Source organism: Pinus tabuliformis, chromosome 5_2 (assembly GCF_031772625.1).
Source record: "Pinus tabuliformis cultivar Carrire ecotype Pingquan chromosome 5_2, CPIR1, whole genome shotgun sequence".
Classification (NCBI taxonomy): Eukaryota; Viridiplantae; Streptophyta; class Pinopsida; order Pinales; family Pinaceae; genus Pinus; species Pinus tabuliformis.
This window is the reverse complement of record NC_142306.1, coordinates 438376197-438403005: the sequence shown is the minus strand read 5'-3', so window position 1 is coordinate 438403005 and position 26809 is coordinate 438376197.

Genomic DNA, 26809 nt, shown 5'->3' with positions numbered 1-26809 from the left:
AGAGTATCTTCCACTAGTAGAGTTCGCTTACAACAACGGGTATCAGGAATCTTTGAAGATGAGTCTATTTGAGGCATTGTATGGGCGTAGTTGCAATACTCCCATTAGTTGGAGTGATCCAGTTAACAGGTTGCTAATTGGATCGGACGTGTTGGCGGACATGGAAAAGGAAATGCAGGCTATAAAGAAGAATATAAAGGTAGCACAACTATGTAGATCAGAACATGTTGTTCAAGGAGTTCTAGGTTGGGGAACAGGTGTACTTGTGCATCAAACCAATGAAGATCTCCTTACGGATTGGATCATGTGTCAAGCTGGCACCACGATTTTGTGAACCCTTCATTATTATTGAGAGGATTGGGTCAGTAGCCTATTGAATTGAACTGCCTCCGATAGTGAAAGTACATGATGTTTTCCATGTGTTATTTCTTAAGAAGTATGTTAAAGATATTGATCATGTGATTCACTGGTCTGTATTTCAGGTGGAACCAGATGAAGAATTCTAGTCGGAGCCTCAGTGTATATTGCAGAAAAAGGTGCTCATGTTCCAGAAATGAGAAATCGAGCAGGTTAAAGTGCAACGGAAGCACTTTGGGCCCGATGAAGCTACATGGAAGATGGCAGATCAGATGCGGGCTATGTATCCTTCATTGTTTTCTAGTTGAGGAAAAAAAGTTGGTATGGTGTTTTGGTATATGTTTTGGTACATGTCTAATGATGTTTTGGTATATGTACATATGTATATGGGTGTGAATAACTCCATGAGCTATGTTATAAAACTCCAATAAGAGGTATGAGTGTCATGTCATTTATAGTTGTCATGTTTTTATGTTATCATGTTGGTTTGCTTCTCAGTAGGGTGATCTTTGTAAATACTGCATCGAGCTATGTTATAAATCTCTATGGTCAGTATATTTGTTTTTCAGCAATTTTGCTAAGGTATAGGTGTTGTTGAATGTCGAGGACAGTATCCCCCAAGAGGGAGGGTTCTATAACAACCCTAGTGAAAATTCCATGTAATAAAAGTTAATAAAGGCATAAATAATAACCACGGTTGATGGGACACTTATTCCATGCTTATTGTTGGGCAAAAAATCCTAGTGGATGTTCATTTTGGTTATTATGGCTAAGGAAATTGGCAAAGGCAAATGGCAAAGGCTTTGGAAAGGCAAAATGGAATTTTTGGCACATCTATTTATGAAAATAAAGGAAAACATGAGAAAAGGGAGCTGAAAGGTCACGGGTTGCATGTGAGGAGGAAATTGAAGGAAAATAATCGAAAATGAAGAAAATATAGGCCTAATTGATAAAAGGCTTCTAAGGATCAATTTGTAACCTTTTGTTAGTTCAATTTTGGAGCTCTCTCATTATTCTCTCTCTTTCACTCTTGGACACTTAGATTTTTCTTGGAGCATTTTGGCATTGGATCAAGAAAGGCAAATAAGGCAAGCAAAAGGAAGGAGAAAGCAAGGAAGAGCAGGATCAGACAACTACAATAGTATTCTTTGCAGGTATTGATTTGCATGTGTATTTTCCTTGCTAGATTTGGCATGCATGGTATTTCATGTGGTTCTTTTGTTGTTATGGCATGGATTTTTCCAGGTGTAACAATGTTTTCATCTTAGCCTTGCCATTTCTAGATAGCCATGGTGTGATGGGGTTATCAAGTTTTGGTTGAGCTGGATTGCCGGATGGATTTGAAGCTGAGTGAGGTGGATATCCAAATGATAGAGCACATGGCCTAGTGGTCCCTGAACTGGACCGTGGATCACGGTAAATCCATTGGCCTAGTAACCCCTGAGCCAGACTGTGGGTTGTGGTAAATCCAAGATTGTGTTGCCTCGGTGGGCCTAGGAATCCTTGCCGATGAATGGCAGGATATACGGTAAAGCCAAGAGGTGGATTTTTCTTAGTTGGGCTTAGTAATCCTAGGTTTCGATATGTGGTAAATCATAGAGAGTGGGTCTCGATTTAGGGCTTAGTGATCTGGTGTGGATTACGGTAAAACCTGAGAGACTAGGAGATAAGAAAATTCATTACAGTGTAGGTGGAGAGATCTGGTGGCATCCATGCTTGTTTGGCCTAGTGATCGGGTGGAGATCATGGTAAAGCCTATTATTACATGTTTATTGTGTTGGCTTAGTGATCCAGGATGGATTATGGTAAAACTTGATTTCTATTGATGAAGGTGAGGTGGCTTAGCCTCGGGATGCCCTGGTTGGTTCTTCCGGGTTGGTTGGAATATGGCACAGGGGTGAATGGCTGAAGAGATATTTGGCTCAGTCATTCTATGGTTGGGTGGAATGTGGTAATCCCATCCCGGGTTTGGATTTTGCATCATCAATATGAGGTTATTTCTCCTTTTATTTATATGAGTATTTTACTGGTTTATATGTGGATCATATGGCTGTGATTTCCTTGGTATTTTTGTTGCTATTATGCTGGCTATGTATATGTTTTATGACACTGGATATGTATGGATCTCATCATGTTTTTACTTGTAAATGAATGAACAATGTACCTATGACCTAATAGATGATAATGCAACAAATTATATAAGGGAACAATGCTTCATAATGATTCTCAGATAAGTATGAGACCCCTATGCTTAAATTTGTTGTTTACACCTATAGATTACATATTTGGGATATGTTTGACGAAATGTCTGTCATGGCTAGAAGGGGTCTCGTTAAGGGCTTATTCAAGTATTTACATTTGCATCATTGTTTCCCTGTTATCTTTCTGTTATGAAGGTGTCATTCAATTCTGGGCAGTGACTTGGGCTTTGGGCCTGAAAAAGTGGCTCAAATCTCGAGGACATTGGCATAGCACTGGGAAAAGTAGTCCCTGGACATTGGCATGAGAGCGTCCAAAGCCTCCTCAACATTTTCAAGTCCATATCATGGGAGCGTCCTAGGGTCAAGTGGTCTAAAACCTCAGTGGGACCCAGGGGCTAGCTACCTGAGTGGTTAGGATGGTTCCTGAGAGTCCTGTAGCTGATGTAGAAGGTATGTATGTTATGCTTCCGTCAATTCCACTTCCTTAAGGTCACATAGGAGGTTGAATCTAATCATAGTAGTCTCTCGTCACATTTTTACCCTGGTTGGCCGGCGACTTGGGTAGATGTGGGAGGAGGGTGTTACAATCTCTAACATTATATTCCTCAGAGGTTTGGCCTCCCGATTGTTTCTCTCTTGGTCACCTCCCCCTGTAATCCTCTCAACTCCCCTTGACCATAGTCTCATGATGCCCAACCCCTACATCTCCATTATGAGTAGCGACAGAGGAAGACAACGCTGCCCAGGCAAGGGAAGAGGTTGTGGCTTCCCCCAACCACTCTAGGTGACACCTCCATTGCCACCCAATTTGTTGAAAACATCCTTGAGCACATAAGAAGAAGCATGGTTTCTATGGAAGGGGAGGAGACCTGTAGGGGACACAGGTCCCTTTGGGCTCTCCGCAATCTTCTGTTCCGTCAGCTGAAAGACAGGAAGCAGGAAAATCCTAAAGCTGCTAACTGGATAATGAAGCTTTCTACACACCTTAATCATTCCATCTCCTCGCTAAAACAACTTACCAAAGGCCTCAAAATTTTCTACCCTGCTATGTCTCCCTCACGTTCCCCTCCCGCCAACTCGTCCCCTCTAACTCCCCATAGAGCTCCTCCTCCTCCCTCTGCGCTTTTCCTCTCCCCCCCGATGACCAACACTCCTCCCTTCTCCCTCATCATAGCCCTTATGGGTGCAACATCCTGGAAGAGGCCCTTGAGGACTCTAGCAATGTGCATGCTCAAGGCAACACTCAGGTTCAAGAAAGCACCAACACGACTACAATGAAGCTCTAGTGCAGCGTGCACTAGCCACCAGTGACATGGCGAGCAAAAGGTTGGTAGTTATCTTTTCATTTTGATTAATGAATATTAGAGCGACTGTCACATACCCCGGTAACCTCGCATGTAAAAGTAGGGAGTTAGAATTTTTTATACAAATTACCCACAAGTAATTATCCAATTCACAACTCCACAATTCCTCATTAACCATTAGATATAATGTTCATTATTTCATCAAGTAAATTGCAATAAAAGACAGTAAGTTGCATAACCATTAACCACCACCGTGGTAGTGTAATAACATAAACTGTCTCATGAATCCTTGCATCCATTTCATGATTTCCTTAACCATATCAATTAATCTCATACTTGGACTTTATGGTTATGCGATCAAATAAAGAACCATCAACATCAAGGATTCATCATCATCAAACTGACACACAAGGAAATCACACCATTGAACACCAATATACCCGGGAAACCCCGTAGGGTGAAAACCAGCAAATGTTTAATCTTATTATTAAATGCTCGTGAGGGTTTTCACCCCTCACTCAATGGCTTATAAGGGATTCCATCCCTTATCCATTGCTATAAATTATTACAATGAAATATCATCAAAATGTCTCATAACTAGCGAAAAGCTATTACATTTTCCATGAAAATCTTTTCTTACATACCACCACATGCAACATTCCTTGTGGCATGATTGTTCCAGCAATGGACAATCCTGCAACTCAAACTCATCTGCATGGACCATTAATCCTTTTCCTGCCACAATGTTAAACATCACTTTTCTTTGGCACCAACTACCATCGTTTCCTGTCCATGTTGTCGTCAACAAGCTTTGGCAACAAGATTAGATACCATATTAATGAATCAATAATCAACCTCTAAAAGAGATCTTTTAACATCTACTCATATGCATGAGCAAGCATGACATACTATTTAACTAGTACATATACTCAAGTAAATATTGTTTTACCTCCACAATGTTTATTCACACTAATGCATAATTCTCTTTAAGAGATCTAACTCATTAGTTCTAATAACATGCATAACACAATCGTTATATCTTCATACATGTACATATAATAAACTGTTGTTTCTATGCTTAAGCACATATGTTCTTTTCACATAGTTATTTTCGAGAACTCAACATAGTTTCTCTATCATACAAAGAACATAACTCTTATATCACAATGACTATTCTTTGTGCATACATTAGCTTATCATAATATCTCTTCTTTAATATATGCAACACATATTCCCTTCACTAGAATACTACCATCATTTCATGTAACAAATCACATAGTTCTTTCTTAAAGGAATTCATTATAACCCCATTTCTTTTTCTTCCTATAAGTAAGTTCCTCATGCTTTCTCTTTCAAGAAAATATTGGAAATACCCATCTTTATGCATAAAAATCAAGAAACAATAACAAGGTTAAATTACCCTTTTTATGCACCAAACTAGAAATCAACCCAACTCATCTAGCAAGACAATCTTTTCAAGAGATTAATATTTCCAAGAAGGTTAACTTAATACTTTCTCTACTTTCACCCAAAATCATATTTCCAATTGTCACAACAGCTACCCTTATGTGCATGCAACATGTGTTTTTCCTAACACAATTACTTTTACTTTAATGCACATAATCTTTTCATGAAACAAGTATGGATTCTTGATATGATATGAACACTATTCATAGGTCCTTTAAGGAAGGAACCTCTATTTTTGTTTCCAAGAAAACTCTCATAAAAGCCTTCATCTTCATACATGAAGTATGCACTCTTTTTCCGAAAAGAAACTATAGAAATGAATATCTATGTGCCTAGAAACACATCATTAGCTAATTCTATCATGCATGTAATGCATAATTATTTCACCTGAACTTAGAAATTAGCTAGTATCACAATGCAATTAGCATATATCCTTTTTCAAGAAACTTTTATAAAAATACATATTTTAATTCAAGAAAACTTGGCCACTTTTCACGCTATGTCCTCAGGACGTTTATATGCCTCATCTTCTTTTCTCAAGAAGATATTTTGGCTATATTTAGCAAGGATTTTATTCCAAGAAAATGACAAGAGACAAGCATTTCACACACAAGACTCACATGTAGTCTTTCTAAGAGGAACTACCTATTTTCTTTACCAAGAAAACATACAAAATAATCAATCTTTAACATATTTTCTTTACCAAGAAAACATATTAAATATTCAATCTTTTACTGCATGCACTAACATATTTTCTTTACCAAGAAAACATATAAATTAATCATTCTTTTACTGCATGCATTAACATATTTTCTTACCAAGAAAACATATAATTTAATCATTCTTTTACTGCATGCATTAACATATTTTCTTACCAAGAAAACATATAAATTAATCATTCTTTTACTGCATGCATTAACATATTTTCTTACCAAGAAAAACATATAAAATAATCATTCTTTTACTGCATGCATTAACATATTTTCTTACCAAGAAAACATATAAATTAATCATTCTTTTACTACATGCATTAACATATTTTCTTACCAAGAAAACATATAACACATTCAATCTTTAACTACATGCACTAACATATTTCCTTTACCAAGAAAATATTTTTTCTTACCAAGAAAACATATAAATTAATCATTCTTTTACTACATGCATTAACATATTTTCTTACCAAGAAAACATATAACACATTCAATCTTTAACTACATGCACTAACATATTTCCTTTACCAAGAAAATATATAAAATATTCATTCTTTTGCATGCATTAAAATATTTCTTCTACCAAGAAAACATATAAATAATCAATCTTTAACTGACAATCCAAAAAAAGCAACTTATTCTTCTCTATAAGGAATGCAGTTACTTATCTGTACTTTTGCCTCACTCCAACAGGGAAATTTGCAGATTTTAATTGGCACTCTCGGATCTAATTGTGCGCATTTGACAGTGTAAATAATGGAACACGCATCTCGGCTCTCCATACGTGTGCCTCTACTTAACACCGAAACAAATCAAAATACATCTGAGCAACCCGCTGTCTCAAATGCTTAGATTTCAGAAGCCTTGACTGAGCTACCGTGGATGGGACTGCAATACTTCACATGCAGAGCCAGGTGATATGCCCGGGACAGGATTTCCCTCCAACCGGGACCAGAGAGACCTCAGAAGTGAGTGCCATGGCCTTGTAGCAATTCGAGAAGCATGCTTGCCTTAATAATATCATTTCTCGACTCCCGATTCTCCCATTGTCTGGTCTTTTGCAGCAGAGCTCGCGTTAGTGAAGGAAGGGAACTTCCACGGGCTCTTCTTTTTGGAATCTTGGCCATAGCGGTCAGCTGGAAAATAGGAAAGACACAAATGGCTCTTAACAAATTACTTAGGGCCACCGAAGGGGAAGGGACCTCCCTCGTCTCTCCCCATGGAAAAGCTCCAGCCCCCGCCCAAAACACCGACCATCCTTTCTTGATTTCAGTTTCCGACTAACAAGAATCAGTTTCGCAACTAACTCATAAATATTTCATAATTGTTTATTACACTGAGTTATTACGGTAGGGATGTTACAACAACCCTGTTTTGGCTTAATGGACATCCGAGTGACCTCGCCTCTTTTGTTAGGCCTAAGTGCACATGATATGGGCTCGATAAGCTCCCAACGCCATTACAGTTTGCAACTATCCTTGCTTTACAGTAATTAGTTATGGTGTCACGAGGCTCAACAATCCATTGTGAGTTGAATGGCAATATTTTTCACATGTTAAGCTCTCTGGAAAAAGACTTTGGTTTCCCCTCCTAGGAGGAGAGATTTTTTTTATCACACTTTGGTTTCCTTATTCTAAGACAAAGATGGATACTATGTGTGTACATTGTGTAAATTTTGATATGTTAATATAATATAAGAATGCTTGCTTACAAAAGAAAAGAAAAAATGCATATCTCTCTCTCTCTCTCTCTCTCTATATATATATATATATATATATGCGTAATCTAACTTGTAGACGAAATAGACTTTTCCACCGAAATCAAAACAATTTCAAGAAAGAATATGATTATTTGTTGTTTAAAATGCATTTTTGAATTTACAAATGGATTCAACACCCTAAAAAACCCTTCTGAGACTCGAATTTTCAAGAAAGAATGTGATTGTTTGTTGTTTAAAATGCACCTTTGAATTTACAAATGGATTCAACACCCTAAAAACCCTTGTGAGACTCCAATTATACAGATTAAACAACTTAAACTAAAGATTTAAAAAACCTTTGCAAGATTTGGGTAAAAAATAATGAAGAATGTCGTGAAAAAGGTCATTTTGTCTATAAGTTAGACTATATATATATATGGGGTTTAATTATGCCCTTTAAATAGGTTATATTCCATATAAATACCATGAGACAATACAATGAGTTTTCATATTATGGGTCATTTTAATTTTTATTATTATTTTATTTTTATAGGGTTATTTTTATTTTACTTGAACCGAGTTAAAATGTTTCCATTACTTCACATTATATTACAACATTTCTATTATATCCGTCATATCAAAAATATCCAAATATAAAAAAAAAAAAATTGTTACCATTTATTTAATAGAATAAAAATTTAAATTTATTAAAAAAAAAAAAAAAAAAAAAAATTATAATAAAAAAATACTTATTACAAAAAAAACCAACTTATTACCACCAATAACATGATCTAAATTTAAAAAAAAAAGACCTTATTAAATTATTAATATAATTATATATATATTTTTATTTTTCATCTTTTTAATAATAATAATATGAAAATATAAGCCCCAAGGGATAGCTCAAATGGTCGAGTTCCCGTTGCTAAGCACTTTCCGAGTTGGGAGGTCACGGGGTCAAATCTCCTCGACGCCCTTGGGGTTAGGCCTGATATGGCTGACCGGCAAATCCCTTCATTGAGTGCTCGTGAACCACATTGAAAAAAAAAAAAATATAAAAAGATAAATATCAATATTTAATTATATAATACCTCAGTAAAACAATTTTTCCAAAATAAATATAAATGATTTTTTCTAAAGTATTTTTAACTTAATATAATTTTAATTGGTTAAATAATTTTGAAATTAACAAAAATTATATATAGATATATTATTTTATTTATTTCACAAAACATATTTCACTAGTTTAATAACATTATAAAATAATAATTAACATTTAAAAAATAAAAATATATTTTATTTCTAAATTTAAAAATAAAATAAAAACACTCATTACTTTTGTATCATGTACTTAAACCACATTGGTAAGAAATTGGTAAGAAAGTCCACCATTATACTTTTTATTAACACATAATATCGATTAATTTAATAATTTTTAATATGGAAAATTAAAAAAAAAATATTAAATATGTAGATATTTTATAAAAATCAAATGAGTAATAATAATAATCAAAATATAAAAATTTAAAGAAAGGTAAAATTATTAATTCAATTTTCAAACATTTTTAAAATATTAATTTAATATTCAAATATTTTTGAAATATATATTTATATAAAAATATTATTGATTTTATATAATTTTTAATGGTTTTCATTTTTTTCCATTATAACTAGAAACTAAAATTATTTTAATTGTTTTTTTGGTGAGTATATTATAAACATGCGGATAAAATAAATATAACAGTCTCAAACAAAAAATAGTTCTATAAAAATAACATAAAATAACAATACTTATCTCATTGCACATTAAAATATTTAAAATTTGGCTAATAAAAATAAAATAAAAATATTTAAAAATTTAGTAAAAAATATAAAACTTTCCAATTTAATTATGCATCAGGTTAATAAAGATTATAAAAATCATTACCAAAAAAATTAAAAAACCAATTAACAAAAATAGGAGAAAGTTCACATTCGAAAATAAAAAATAGGAAAAAGTTCACGTTCTCGAAAATCCTGGAAGTAACTTCTTTATTAAGCTTTATTATGAACATATGGGAACAATTTACTGTCAGTTTTGTGTTTCCTCTTTACTTGGATAGATAGTAGGGTTTATATCTTAGAGAGAGTTTGTTTAGGTTAAAGACCCGATCGGTACCCCTCGTCGTCGGTGAGACTTTTGGAGGAAGCGCCTAGACATTTAATTCTATTTTGAGTCGATGATTGACTTGCCATTTGTTTTTTAATCATTTCTTGATGGAGTTGCCAGCCCGGCTTGGAATGTAGTTGGTCTTCTGCTATAAAATTCACTAGCCAGCGTGGCTCGGAATGTAGTTGGTCTTCAGCGATAAAATTCGCCAGCCAACCTGGCTCGGAACGTAGTTGGTCTTCAACTATAAAATTCTTGGAATGTAGTTGGTTTTTAGCTATAAAACTCTTTGAATCTACTTTCTTTTTCCATTCCCTTGTTCTTCGCTAGGTCTACCTTACCACTGAACCTTCATTCTAGGATCATTTATTCCCTTTTGTGACCCGGGGTAGTGGTATCCATAATGCTTCAGCCAAATGATTATGGAGCTGTGCTACATCATTAGGATATGGGTCAATTCTGTGCAATTTGTAATTAACAATGATGGAGTTTGCATAGCAATGTAAAATAAATAAATATTTGAAATGAACCACACAAAAATATTTATGGAGATTGTGCATATATTGCAACAGAGTATAGGTGCAGGTAGATGTAGATGTAGTGGTACAGGTACAAGTATAGGTAGTAGTATAGATATAGATACATGTAGTGGTACAAGTATAGGTACAGGTGCAGGTGTTACAAGATGTGGACTATTGTCTTGCAGCAGATGGATTGGTTAAATTTAGGGACATCATATATGTGTCAGTAGTAGTGAGCTCAAGAAGGTGATCTTGAGGGAGTTTCATGTGAAACCATATTCAAGTCACCTAAGCTACCTAAGACATTGACCATAATGAAGAAACTTTATTCTTGGCTGAATCTGAAGAAGGATGTAGCAAAGTTTGTGGCTAGATGTTTCAATTGTTAGCGCGTGAAGGCATAGTGTAAGCATCTAGGTGGACTGCTACAGCCGATTGCGATTCCATAATGGAAATGAAAGGTTATTTCCATGGATTTTATCACAGGTTCGCCGAGGCCAATGAGTTCCATATATGATTGTGTTAGGCAGGGATGCAAATTTCACTTCCAAGTTTTGAGAGGAGTTATTTGCAGGTTTGGGCACATAGTTGGCCTTTAGTAAAACTTATCATACGCAGACAGATGGAAAAATTGAGAGGGTCAATAGGATATTGGAGGACATGTAGAGGATGTACGTGATGCATCAGCAACGAAAGTGGGAAGAGTATCTTCCACTGGTAGAGTTTGCTTACAACAATGGGTATCGGGAATCTTTGAAGATGAGTCTGTTTGATGCATTGTATGGGCGGAGTTGAAATACTCCCATTAGTTGAGGTGATCCAGTTAACAGGGTGTTGATTCGATTAGACATGTTGGCGGACATGGAACAGGAAATGCAGGTTATAAAGAAGAATCTAAAGGTAACACAACTATGTAGATCTGAACATGTTGTTCAAGGAGTTCTAGGTTGGGGAACAGGTGTACTTGCACATCAAAACAAAGAAGAACTCCTTACGGATTGGATCATGTGCCAAGCTGGCACCACGGTTTTGTGGACCCTTCAATATTATTGAGAGGATTGGGTCAGTAGCCTATTGACTTGCACTACCTCCGATAATGAAAGCCCGTGATGTTTTCCATGTGTAATTTCTTAAGAAGTATGTTAAAGATGTTGAATATGCGATTGACTGGTCTGTATTGCAGGTGGAACTAGATGGAGAATTCTAGTCGGAGCCTCAGTATATATTGCAGAAAAAGGTGCTCATGTTCCAGAAACGAGCAATCAATCAGGTTAAAGTGCAGTGGAAGAACTTTGGCCCGATGAAGCTACATGGAAGATGGCGGATCAGATGCGAGCTATGTATCCTTCATTGTTTTTTGGTTGAGGAAAAAAAGTTCGGTATGGTGTTTTGGTATATGTTTTAGTACATATCTGATGATGTTTTGGTATATGTACATATGTATATGGGTGTGACTACCTCCATGAACTATGTTATAAAACTCCAATAAGTGATATGAGTGTCATGTCATTTAAATTTGTCATGTTTTTATGTTATCATGTTGGTTTGCTTCTCAGTAGGGTGATCTTTGTAAATACTGCATCAAGCTATGTTATAAATCTCCATGGGCAGTATATTTGTTTTTCAGCGATTTTGCTGAGGTATAGGTGTGGTTGAACGCTGAGGACAGTATCTCCCTAGGGGGAGGGTTCTATAACAACCCTAATGAAAATTCCATGTAATAAAAGTTAATAAAGGAAAAAATAATAATTTCGGTTGATGGGACACTTATTCCAAGCTTAATGTTGGGCAAAACATCCTAGTGGGTGTTCATTTCAGTTATTATGGCTAAGGAAATTGACAAAGGCAAATGGAAAAGGCCTTGGAAAGGCCAAATGGCATTTTTGGCACATCTATTTATGAAAATAAAGGAAAATAGGAAAAGAAGGAGGTGAAAGCTCACATGTTGCATGTGAGGAGGAAATTGAAGGAAAATAATGGAAATGAAGAAAATAGAGGCCTAATTGATAAAAAGGCTTCTAGGGATCAGTTTGTAACCTTTTGTTAGTTCAGTTTTGGATCTCTCTCATTATTCTCTCTCTCTCTCTCACTCTTGGACACTTAAATTTTTCTTGGAGCATTTTGGCATTGAATTAAGAAAGGCAAAGAAGGCAAGCGGAAGGAAGGAGAAAGCAAGAAAGAGCAGGATCAAGTAGCTACGACAATATTCTTTGCAGGTGATGATTTGCATGTGTATTTTCCTTGCTAGATTTGGCATGCATGTATTTCATGTGGTTCTTTTGCTATTATGGCATGGGGTTTTCCAGGTGTAACAATGTTTTCATCCAAGCCTTGCCATTTCCGGATAACCCTGGCGTGATGGGGTTCTCAAGTCTTGGTTGAGCTAGATTGTCGGATGGATTCGAAGCTGAGTGAGGTGGATCTCCAAATGATAGAGCACATGGTCTAGTGGTCCCTGAACCAAACCGTGGATCACGTTAAAGCCATTGGCCTAGTAACCCTTGAGCCAGACTGTGCGTTGTGGTAAAGCCAAGATTGTGTTGACTTGGTGGGCCTACGAATCCTTGTCGATGAATGGCAGGATATACGGTAAAGCCAAAATGTGTATTGCTCTTCGTTGGGCTTAGTAATCCTAGGTTCATATATGTGGTAAATCATACAGAGTGGGTCTCGATTTAGGGCCTAATGGTCCGATGTGAATTGCGGTAAAGCCTAAGAGACTAGAAGACAGGAAAATTCCTCACAGTTTAGGTGGAGAGATCTAGTGGAATCCATGCTTGTTTGGCTAGTGATCGGGTGGAGATCATGGTAAAGCTTGTTATTACATGTTTATGGTGTTGGCTTAGTGATCTAGGATGGATTACGGTAAAACCTGATCTCTATTGATGAGAGTGAGGTGGTTTAGCCTCGGGATGCCTTGGTTGGTTCTTCTTGGTTGAGTCCCACATCCATGCCTAGAATATGGCACAGGGGTGAATGACTGAAGAGATATTTGGCTCAACCATTCTATGGTTGGGTGGAATGTGGTAGTCCCATCCCGGGTTTGGATTTTGCGTCATCAATATGAGATTATTCCTCCTTGTATTTCTATGAGTATTTTACTGGTTTATATGTGGATCATATGGCTATGATTTCCTTGGTATTTTTGTTGCTATTATGCTGGCTATGTATATAACAATGTAAACTTTGAAATGGTAACTATAAACTCAAAACTGGAACTCTAGCCAAAAAAAACCCCCAAAAAACATGAAAAAAGTGCTAAAAACAAAAAGTGTGTATACTGGAACGATGGTTTTTTTCTAGGGTAAATTTTGAACATGTTTTAAAAATGGCAGTGAAAATGAATTTTTTGTATAAAAATTGTGCAAAAAACACCCTCAAAATGAAAAGTGTTGATTCTGGAATAACAATTTTTTTTTCTAGGGTAAATTTTGAACATGTTTTAAAAATGACAGTGAAAACAAAATTTTTGTGCAAAAAGTTGTGCAAAAAACACCCTCAAAACGAAAAGTGTTTATGTTGGAATAACACTTTTTTTTTCGAGGGTAAATTTTCAACATTTTGAAATAATGATGCAAAAGATTTTATCATGACTCCGAAAAACATTAAAATTTCAAAAGAATAATGAAAACATAAAATAAAATTAAAAAAATGTCATAGAGTTATACTTCCAATTTATAGAGCCATTTTTGGGTCTAAGCCACCTCAGATGTCTCAGAACGTTGAATATGACCTTCGGAGGGTTGGGAGTTGGTTCAGAGAGGAACTATTCAGTTATGTAAGATTTTATGACAATCTCTCCCATATCCATGTCTTACCCTTGTTTATCCCAAACAAGATTTTAAGTAGAGAAATTTCATATCAAACAATGGGATATGGCATTTCTAAGACATTAAAGGATTCAAATAAAAGGATGTGGCCATCTTTTCCTACTAAATTTGGTATATTTTCCTTAGCAAACTATTGCCATGTAGAGAAGGAAATTCTAGCTATTCAGGCTCTCAATATACCTACTATGCCCAATAGGCAATATGATCTTGTTTTTGTAGTAAATAATTTCACTGCTTCTCAAAATTTCAGGCAATTTTTCCATGAACCAGATAAATTGGATGATTTATTTGAACATTCCTCTACCTATTCTATAATTCTATTAAAAGTGGAAGAATAGTTAACTCTTGAAGAAAAAGGCCAATTTTCTCAATATTACAGTTCTCGGATAGCTAAGCTTCCCTTAGAGTTGTTACAACCCTGCCTAGAATAGTCATCTATATATACTACCCAACTGGAGACTTCTACAGAAAAATATGTGCTAAGACTCATTGACTAGAGGTTGTTGTTATTTCTTCTCCTCCATAGATCGATGAATTTATTCTTAATTCTAAATTGAATGAAGCAATGAATGTATTCAAAATGATTTTAAATTCCAATAGTATAATCCAGAATCCATTTTCTACAGTTTCTACTTCTTCACAGCAAACATATATTCAAGGGAGTACTGGGAAGGATGAACAAAAGAAAAAATCAGATAAAATTGTTGTAATATCTTCTATTCCAGATAAGAAGGATGTTGAGGTTATTCCTGCTTTTCCCACCTCCGAAGTGATCCTAAATGTGGAAGAGATTCCTCCTCTAGACATTTTTTATAGTCCTCAGCATAAAGTTGTGGTAAAAAGAGGAAGGAAAAAGAGAAAGTTGGATCAGTCTCAGTCATTGATTTTTGATAAGGCCTCTTCCTTTGAAGTCTTATGGAGAGGATCTACTACAACCCCAACAAATGAGTTGGGGAAATTGATTCAGTTCACACGTGCTTATGCATTAGCCGACGTTGATAAATCCTCTGAAGTTCAAGAACTTTTGAAGAAGAAAGAAGAAAGGATTGGCTTGCTTGATCAGACTCATGAGACTGAGAAATAAAAAATCAATGAGCAGTGGAAAAACCAAGTGATAGAATTGCATCAAAAGCTTGATTCCCAACAGATTCAGCATGAGAAAGAGACACATATCAAAGATGACCAGATCAATGGAATGAACCAGAGAATTGAACAATTGCATGTCAATCCCCAACTGTCAGAGTTCAAGAAGCAAGCTAAAGAATTAAATTCTTTGCTAAAGTGTCAATAGAAAATATTTTGCAATAAGCTTACAACAATCCAAGATCAGTGTAATATTTCAAACTCTCTGACTGATCAGTTGTTAGACATGACAAATTATTTTGAGGAAGTAAATGAACAACTTTTTGATATCCTGAATTGGTAAGAATGTGTTGAAGGCAGAGCTACAAACCTGCCTAAAATGGATGAAACTCAGAAAATCATAATCTTTATGGAATGGGAGATGATAATGAAGCAGGTTGAAGCTATTATGCATGAATCTCGAGATGCTTCTAGTTCAATCAGAGAAATGGTCAATGATACATTGTTGCAAATGAATCTCATTCCCAACTACTTCGAAGATTCATTGCCAGATGACAAAATATTACTGAAGACTTGGTAAGAACAGAGTGCAACAATGGCAGAAAGGATTGAGTTGTTATCTAAATTAGACCTAGAGCATCATTGGCAATTCTTGGTCAAGCCACATAGTCAATGGATAGTTCTTTGATTTCTCTCAAATGCCACTTCTCATATGATGCCATCATTAAAAATTTTATTTTTACAAGTCAGATGAGGATTAAACCGAGGCACCCTCCAGAGCTCATGATCTTATTGTATATCTATAGATTGTGACAACTAACTATTGGACAATATTCTTCCTAAGCTTAGGAAATTGTTACAACTAGTTTCTGATTTTCCTATTATTTTTTTTTTAATTGAAGAGATGTTAGGATAGTTTATTTTTATCTTTTGTATGTAAAACTATAAATTCCCTCTCCGAGATGGAGAAGGGGTTCTGAATTTTTGCAAGAACAAACTTAAATTGCACTATTGTATTTAATTTTTTCTTAATATTAAGCCGAACCACTTGCATTTTCGTGATGAGCAAAGCTACAGTGTATCAGGTACTACTATCATATTTATCTGTGTATTTGCTTTGAATGGAATTGTTATATGTTATTGTTCACATGTATGTGTGAAAATCAATCTTTCATGGTCACTATTGATATGCTTGATTGAAATTTTCTTTATGTTGTGAGCAACAAGATCTCAAACATATGTGATGTTATAATAAATTAATTTAATTCCCTATTTAATTTAATTATTTTTCTTTAGTTGTGTTAATATCATGATTGCATAATGATCTATATTATTATGTTAATTGTGAGATATTTGTAGCACATATGTCACCAACTTGCTTGGGTATAATAGGTAATTTATAGTAGCTGTTATTTCTGCTATCAGTACATATTAGTCATACATTATCATTTTCCATCCCACTCCATATAATTTTGTCTAAGAGAAACTAGTCCCATAAATCTAGTCGGAGCCACCATTCCAAATGGAAAAGGGTATGAGTTAAGATCCTGACTTAGTGGTTTTCCCCAATGTTGATGAATTCATTTAGGACCATCAACAGGTGGAAATGAGCTATGGAAGTAGATTTAGACTATAAAGTACTCAAGGAAAACTTCGCAAGAAGCTCATCTTCGAAACAGGGAATTCAGATTAGGAGCACCCCTATGGTTGTGGGCGTAAGTAAATAGGGACTTGATTAAGGATCACACCTTTTGGGAAATTAGGGATGGGAATTCTACTCTCTTCTCGGAATATTCGTGGCAATAGATTCTAAAGCTGGTCGTAAGACAGGATTAGAGGAGTTAATTTTTTTTACTAAGGATAAATGGGGGAGAAAAGTGTGAATTTTTGGATCCAGGACCAGTTTGCCTCGGTTTGGAGAATGTGGAAGTCCCAAGAGGATTGGGGCAAAAACTCTAGGGAGAAGTCATGGAAAAAATTCAAGGAGAAGCTGATGGAAAGGAGAATGATGAGAGATAAAGGGGAAGAAAGGCTGAGAAGGGGTCACAAACCCATTGGTATGTTGACTGTTGAAGAAGCGTACAAGCTCTCGGTAGGGAAACACCTACTAGAGCGTGACAACATTTGGTCATTAGTGTGGGATAGTTTTCTATGGCTAAAGGTGAAGGAATTCTTGTGGTTGATAATTTACAGAGAGATTCTTACATGGGACTGCATCAAACATAAAGGTTTTCAGGGCCCTTTTGTCCTCTCTGCAGATCCTAGGAGGAAACTTTGGATCACTTGCTAGGATATTACGATTTTTCAAAGGAAGTTTGGGATCTAGTTTTGGCACTTTTTCCTAGCTAGTCAAACCCCCTAAGGACGTGGTGATTAGGTTTAGAAAATGGAAGGATTCTAAAATTTTTGAATCCTATCATAGAGCGAGCCTGGGAGTTACTTTTCCGTTTTGTGGTTTGGGTGGTTTGGAAGGAGAGAAATATGAGAATATTCAAAGATAAGATTAGGACATTGGAGGTGCTTCTTCATATTATCAAGATGAATATCAAGGAGTCAATCTTGGCATCGTCTTGGTCAGAGGAGGATTGGAAGGTTGACGAAAGGGAGGAAATTATTCTTAAGAACATGGAACTGGACAAAAGTGTGGTTAATATATGGAGAAAGAGCAATATAGACATTATAAAATCAAGGCAATCCCTTTTTCCCCTCCCTTAATGGGATTTTAAAAATTAAATTTTGACGGTAACTCGAAGGGGACCCAGGTCCCATGTGCTTGGGTGAGATCTTTATAAATACATGGTCAACGCTAAAAAATATCTCTAGTAGTTGTTGGAAACCTTTGAGCACTACTAAGATGGTGGGGGGGGAGGGGGGTGAATCAGTAATGTGACTTATTATCATTTTTTCCCTTTTATTACTTCTCAACTGAATCACACATTGTTATTGTGGCAACTCACAATATGTTAGCAACATATGAGTAAAAAATAAACATGTAAGCATATAAGAAACATATACTACAACAAAACCATCAAATCATAACCAAAAAAATCATCATCACACATGAGACATAAGATATCTAGTGGAAAAACCTTCATCGGGAAAAAAACCACCCTTGCTGCTATTGCGTTGCTCTAAATCTTCTATTAAGAAAATTATATCTTTTACATATATTTTTTGACTCCCATTAGCATGGAGACTTGACCTCACATAGAATCAGTTGACTCTGATCAAACTGGAGACTCAATTCTATTGATAAGCTCAAAAGACTATGTTCTCCATGGATCTATGGACTACCATCCGCTGAAAGCCACCACGATAAATTGATCCTTATCCAACTACCATTGAAACTATTCCTTTCACTGAAAATTTGCAATCGCAACTCCACATCCATGAATTCACTTCTCCTTTACTCTATGTGGGCCTCCTTTCATATATTTTCAAACTAGATCCAAGACATTATGCTCAAATATAATTCAACTTTGCAATCATTCTCTCAGCAACAATACACTGCAAATCATAATAAAAAACACCACCACAATGTGCTCTCAATATTAGCAAAATAATGACTCAAATATTTGCATCAAATTTGAATACCAAATCACCAACAACAAAACTCTCAGCCATCAACAATGCTCTCAACAAAATCTATGCTCTAACAGTTACAAATTTGATCTATTCTGCATCATGCTTCATATCTCCTCACTATGCAAAACTTTTCACTCATATACTGAAGTAAACAAACAAACTAATGGCTCTGAAACATACTCACTCAATGCAACCTTCTCTTATACTCTATACACTCACCATCCACTATCACACAGCTCCTAAGTGATGAATATAAAACATGTAGGGAAAAATGGAACTTGGGGCTAAGATAAAGGGTGCACAAATTAGACCAAATCAATACACTAACGCCACTACTTGTGCACTAAAGGTGTTCAAATCATTGGAGGACCTTTACAAATTATTTCCAACCTTTTGCAACTTATTCTAGAAGCCTCTAGGAATTTCCATGCTAATATTCTTTCAATTTGTACAAGGAATTCATAGAATTTCTAATGAAAAACCTTGTCCGCATGCACAACACTGGATAAACTTGATTGGAACCTTTAGTCACTTGCACAAACCTATCTCCAAGCGAATATGGCCTTTCAGTTGCATGGATAGGCCTCCAAGGGAGCGATCAGGACAGAGCATAAGGAAAATCAATGACTCGTCAGCTCAAAACTGTCACCTATTGGATCACCTTCTCCAACATCTATACAAGCCTCCAAACCTATGTCATAGCTCTTGAAACATCTGCAAGTGGATCGAACATGTCTCCCAATTGTCACAACCAACTTGACCCAAAAGGCAAACAAACAAGGTTGGTAAGAGTGCCAGTAAGTCCTCCACTCTCCAAAAACCATCTATAGAAGTTGCTATGAAAAACCTTTGTATCACCTCTACAACACCATCATCATCATGACTCCAAACCAACACTATAACAAGTCACCAAGTGTGCCATCATCATAGGATCAACATCAATGTCAACACAAACCAACTGCTCCATCAATCTACATCAACATGAGGTTGACATAAGTGCATGAACTCATAAGATTGACATCAATGCCAACATAATTAACTCAATTTAAACACAACCAACTACAACCATGCTACAAGGAAGACACTCAAACATCAACTAGTCTACAAGGGTTGACATCAATTCCAACATGAGTTTGTTGCCACCATGAACCAATGCCAACATCAACTAGTTAGATCCATGCACATAATAACGCCAACAATCTCCCCCTTTAGCATTGATGGAAACTATTCACAAATTCTCCAGAACATCATCCTTTATCACTCCCCCTTTAACATCAATGGAAAAGGGAGAACTCCATCTGAATAGGAAGCAAGAACTGGAGCACATATACTGGAGCATCTGATATCTACATGGTTGAAAATAAATGTACATATACAATCATTCATGCCTCCATACAAGAAACAAGAGACATATAAACCAATCATCATCTAGAGCAACATATAAACTAACAAATTCTAGAATCAACAACAATATGCCAACATGAGGCAACCACACGCAATCTCCACCACAACTTCATAGAAACAACAGAAGAGCCACCAACCATCTTTGAATGAATCATCAATCTCTCTTCTCATAACATGAGGCCATAAACCCCAACAATCAAAATCATAGCATGATTCACACCATCAACACATCCAAGCGGATCAAAATGCCAACAATGATGACTAAAGTAAACAAGAGCAAATAGATCCTCCCTTTGGAAACATGCCATCTCCAACATCAATCCATCCTGAAGTGAACCACTTATACTGCAAACAATGTTTCCTTTGACAACTAGGAGCACCATATGGAACAAGAACCCAAATGACCATGACTCAAATGACATATACATTTATAAATTCATGGTTGTAGCAGCAACATAGAAACCTCATACATGACTATTACATGATCTCATAACCCATGACTACTACACCAAAAGATAGTACAACACAAGTACATGGCTGCATGAGCATTTTACATGAATATATCAATAGACACATGGCTTCTATGATCATCCTCTATGGACCAATAACTCAAAATATAATATGACATGATTGTTACAACATCATTAGCCCATATATATGGCTACAAAAATGACTCCATAAGACTCCTTCAAAACATGTCTATCATCGTGATGACTCATCATACTAAGGACTAGACTCTTAACCAACATAAAATGATGATACAATAGCAATTACATGGTTGTAATAAACATCATACAATAGCTCATACATAACTGGTCCATGTCACATGTCATCTCTATGCAATGATTACATGGATGGAGGAATGAGTAAATTCTATACATGGATGCACATCTTTTCAACCAACTGTTAGTGGAAACCAAAAACATATATGTGGCTGAAAAATGTACTCATTTTCACTCATGAAAACACACATAAATATGTTGTAAATAACTGAGTGAAAACAATGAAGAATATTCCAAATAATATAGGCAAACATCATACCATGCATTCTCCCACTGAGCTCAATATACCTCCAAGACACAGGCTAATCCTGTGGACTTGAATGTGGATGAGGCTCAAAAGAACTCATTAAGTGTTGTTGCAATAATCTCGTACTCATCAATTGACCAAATTCTCCCCCTAAGGGTGTGCACCTCCTCATGAATTATGTAGTCCTCTATGAATATGCATGAAATAGTCATGGACCGCAGAAGGGAATGCTATTCACTACTTGAAGAGTTACTGCTCCTTCCTCCACATATCCTTTGGCTACTTCTTCTCTTCTTTGACTTGCTTCCTTTCTTCCTTCACTTGCTTCTTTCCTTCTTTCACTGGTTTTCTACTAGGTCCCCCTTTCTTTTTTGTTTTTTTCAATTTTGGCTTTAATAACGAGGCAAAAAACAATCTCTTTCCATATGGCTAAGGTTATGGCATGTATAACACTCCACATGGCAAAGAGGATCAAATCTTCTTTTTCTCATGCAAGATCTAAACCTTACATGCAATGTGCCTCTCCTCCATTGGTTAGACCCACAATCTATTGATTCCTTTAAAACCTTAAAAATATGCCACGATCATCTCTAGGAGCAAAAGGTTTTCTAATTGTAGGAGATCCTTGAGATTTTCTTCTCTGTCGTTGGTTTTGATACTTGATTAGCTGCTAGTTTCGCTTCTTGTTTCCTTGGTTATTACTCTTGTTGTTGGTATTGTTTGCTACAGGTTTCTTGGGTTCTTCTTGGTTAATTTTTCTTGCATGAAAAATAGACTCACCCTTTTGAAATCCAAGACCATATTTATCCAATGGTAATATTTGGATCTCGAGAAAATTATCCAAGGCCATGACACTCTTCTCCATCTTTCGTTTTTTTCTCAAGAACGTCACTTCAAATTCTAATATCTCAACCTCTTCTACCTTTTCTTGGTACTGCTTCTTCATACCATAGTCAACTCTTTCTGATGCTGCCAACTTAATATTTAAGCTGACAATCTCTTCCTTGATATTGGCCTCCTTATCATCACATATTTGCAATAACTTTTCTTGATCCTTGCATGCAACTATTAGTCTAGAAATATCAGCTCTAAGGACCTTAATATCATTCTCATGTTCACTATGCACTTCAACATGATCAATATATGAATAATCAAAATTATAACTTGACAAAAAATCATTAATATTTATACCTTTGGGTTCAATATTTTCTAATTTATTTTCATCGTCCGTTGGATCATGTGCACTAGAAGAATGAGATTCTTGTGGCTAAGATTATTATTTTTGAAGGCCCTTCTTTTTGTTCTTCTCCTTATTTGTCTTCTTCTCATTCTCCATATTGTCGCTGGTACCATATCAAAATATGGATTCTAGCTTGTCCCACATATCCTTGGCATATTTCAAACCTACTGGCTTCTTCATATCATCATCATGAATATCCCTGTAGATTATGACTCTAGCTTGCGCATCCTGCTGCAAAACTTTAGGTGATATTGGATCCTTGCCACATCCTTCACATACCACTCTCCAAATATTAGATCCAATAGACAATAATTGAGATTTAACATTTTTGTGCCATACCTTTTAATTTGCAGTAGTGAGGATAACCACTCTTTGAGAAGTCATTTTGAAAAATAAAATCAAAATTTTCGCCAACAAACCCCAGATCTACTCTCTAATGATCAAGATGCAACCAAGAGCCCCGCTCTAATACCAATTGTTGGAAACCTTTGAGCACTACCAAGAGGGGGTGTGAATCAGTAGTGTGACTTATTATAATTGTTTTCCTTTTATTATTTCTCAACAGAATCATACACTTGTTATTGCAGAAACTCACAATATGTTAGCGGCATATGAGTAAACAATAAACATGTAAACATATAAGAGACATATACTAAAAGAAAACCATCAGATCATGACCACAAAAATCATCATCACACATGAGATACAAGATATTTGGTGGAAAACCCTTTAGTAGGAAAAGAACCACCCTTCCTATTACTACACTACTCTGAATCTTCTATTAAGCAAAATATGTCTTTTACATAGATTTGTTGACTCCCATCAACATGGAGACTCGACCTAATATACAATCAGATGACTTCGATCATCCTGGAGACTCGATTCTATTGATCATCTCAGAATATTGTGTTCTCCACGTATCTACGGACTACGATCCGCTAAAAGCCACCACGATCAATCGATCCTCGCCCAATTGTGACTGGACTATCCAACTACCATTGGATTGAGAAACTATTCCTTTTCCTGAAACTTCGCAATCACGACTCCACATCCATGAAGTCACTGCTCCTCTACTCTATGCAAACATCCTTTCATCTATTTTCAAACTGGATCCATGACACTATGCTCAACTCCGATTCAACTCTGTAGTCATGCTCTCATCAAAAGGACACTCTGGAAATCATAATAAAAAACTCCACCAACAATGTGCTCTCAATACTAGAAAAATAGTGGCTCAAATATATGTAACAAATATAAATACTAAATCACCAGCAACAAAACTCTCAACCATAAATAATGATCTTAACACAATCTTTCCTCCAACAGTACAAATTTGATCTATTATGTAGCATGCTTCATATCTTCTCACTGTGCAGAAATTTGCACTATATACTGAAGAAAAAAAAATCACTAATGGCTTTGAAACATACTCATTCAATGAAACCTTCTCTTACACTCATACACTCACCATCCACCATCACACAACTCCCATGTGGTGAATATAAATCATGTAGGGCGAAATTGAGCTTGGGGCTAAGATTAAGGGTGCACAAATTGGACCAAATCAATCCACTAACACCACTACTTGTGCACTAAAGGTTTTCACATCATTGGAGGACCTTTACAAATAATTTTCGACCTTTACAACTAATTCTAGAAGCCTCTAGGAATTTCCATGATAATATTCTTTCGATTTGCGCAAGGAATGCAGAGAATTTCTCTTTGAAAAACATTAGTAGCATCCATAACACTAGCTAAACTCGACAGGAACCTCCATTCACTTGCACAATCCTTTCTCCAAGTGACTAGAGCTTTTTCGTTGCATGGATAGGCCTCCAAGGGAGCGCCTGGGTTAGAGCATAGGAAAAAAAATGACTCCTAAGCTCATAACCTTTGCCACCTATTGGATCACCTTCTCCAGCATTTGTAAAATCCTCCAAACCTCTATCATAGCCTCTGACACATCTTCAATTGGATCAAACATGTCTCCCAAGTGTCACTACCAACTTGACCTAAAATAAACCCAAACAAGGTTGGCAAGAGTGCTAGCAAGTCCTCCACTCTCCAAAACCTTCTATACAAGCTAAAACACCTCTGACAGACCTTTGTAGCACCTATGCAACATCATCATCAACATCACTTCAAACAAACACTACAACAAGTCATCAAGTGTGTCATCATCATAGGATCAACATCAATGACAACACAAACCAATTGCTCCATTAATTTACATCATCACAAGGTTGACATAAGTGCATGACCTCATAAGGTTGAAATCAATGACAACACAAGCAACTCAATGTCTACACAACCATCTACAACCATGCTACAAGGAAGACATTCAAACATCAGATAGTCTACAAGGGTTGACATCAATGCCAACATGAGCTAGCTTCCACCATGAACCAATGCCAACATCAACTAGTTGGATCCATGCACAACATAATGCCAACAATAGTTGGATATTAGAGTCAAATTAGAAGCATTTCGAGGTCGATAGGAATGTTGTAATATGTCATAACATTTCATCCATTGGGATATGCAAACAAGGTGTCATATTACCTGGAAAAATTTGGTTCCAAGGGCAGGGAGGTGGGAATTGATATGATTTGCCCCCCATCTTCATGTCAAGAGTGGAGTGGAGAACTAAATGTTTTGATTGATGAAGATGAAGTGTCACCTAATGAAGGTGCTAATGAAAATTGGACAAGGCATGGGTTTATGTGCCCGCCACCCTAAGGTAATCATGTGCTCATTTATGTCAGGAGTGTGTGACATCCTCCTCACATGCATGAACATGTTGCTTATTTGTTGGGGGTCATTCATTTCGATGGCATGTAGTGTGAAGGAAGGTGTGAGTGTCGAGGTTAATTCCTTGGGATCAACTTGCATATTATTAGATCCCTAGTTGGGGGGGATCTCTTGGTGGTTTTAATCTATTGGTTTTCTCCGTGGGGGAGGGTGTTTCTCAGACTCTCCCTTGTGTTCTTTAGGAAGGTGGTGTTCTAGTCCTAGGATTTTCGTTAGTTGATAGAGTGGAATGCACCTCCTAGTGGTCTGGTGTGTGGGGACTATAAGTTCTATTACGATCTATTCCTTTGTTACGACTCTTGGTCTCTGTGTCTTGGTTATCTATTGTTTCCTTTTGGTTTGGTTGTTATGGGTTTTCCATTCTCTGACCTAATTTTTTTTAGCTCTTGTATTGGAAGTTCCTCTTTTGCAAGGTTTGGGGTCTAGGGTTTGGTTTATCAACATTTTTAATGTTATGCCAAGGGTGTTCATGTAGTCGACTCTCTTAGAGTAGTGTCATGGTTAGTTAGTGTAGGTGGTCCCTTGTGGAATGTTGTGCTAGCCTCCTATGGTTTTGAACGTGAGTTTAGGGGTTGTTTTGTTTTCCTTTGTATTAGTTTTTGTATAACGGGATGTGTTCTTGCCACAAGATATGGAGGAGAGGCTAGAATACAAGTATTCTCCAATACCCAAAATTTTTTTCTGGAAATTCCACCTAGAGACATCTTAATTATATTTATTAATCAATTTCTAATATTTCCTAAGTCTAAACTTAGGAAATATGGTTAATTAATCATAATTAATTAAGTCAAGGTGTGAATGTTCTAGAAACTCATACGGATCGACTTCTAGTTAATACTAGCCATCGATTAATATTTAATCTTCGTCGTTGGAGTCCAATAGAGGATTATAAGAAGAAGTCGATGGGCACTTGGAGAGTACACTTGAGCGGTAGTTCCTTGTATAGATTGAGCTAGCAGTAGTAGAGTTCGAGCCAGAGAGGAATGCAATGTCAGTGAGGGGCAAGTATAGTGATCCAGAGGAATATTTCCTGATCCGTAGAGGCAGTAGAAAGAGGTCGAGTTATTCCCAGTGCAGGAACGTGCAAGTGCAGGAACGTGAATGTTGGAACGCACGAGTGTGGGAACTTGCAAGTGCAGGAACGTGAGTGCAAGAATGCGTGGTTGCAGGAACTCGCGAGTGTAGTAACACACGAGTGCAAGAACGTGAGTGTAGGAATGCACAAGTGTAGGAACACGTGAGTGTAGGAACGCGAGTGCGGGAAACATGAGTGTAGGAAGCCTGAGTGTTGGGGTTACTTAGCGAATATATCTACCAGATTTTCTTGCTGTTTGGATTGCCAATATGGCATCCATAGATTTACTCATATTTCACTACTGCATAATAAAATAAAACCATCACTACTACAACAATTCT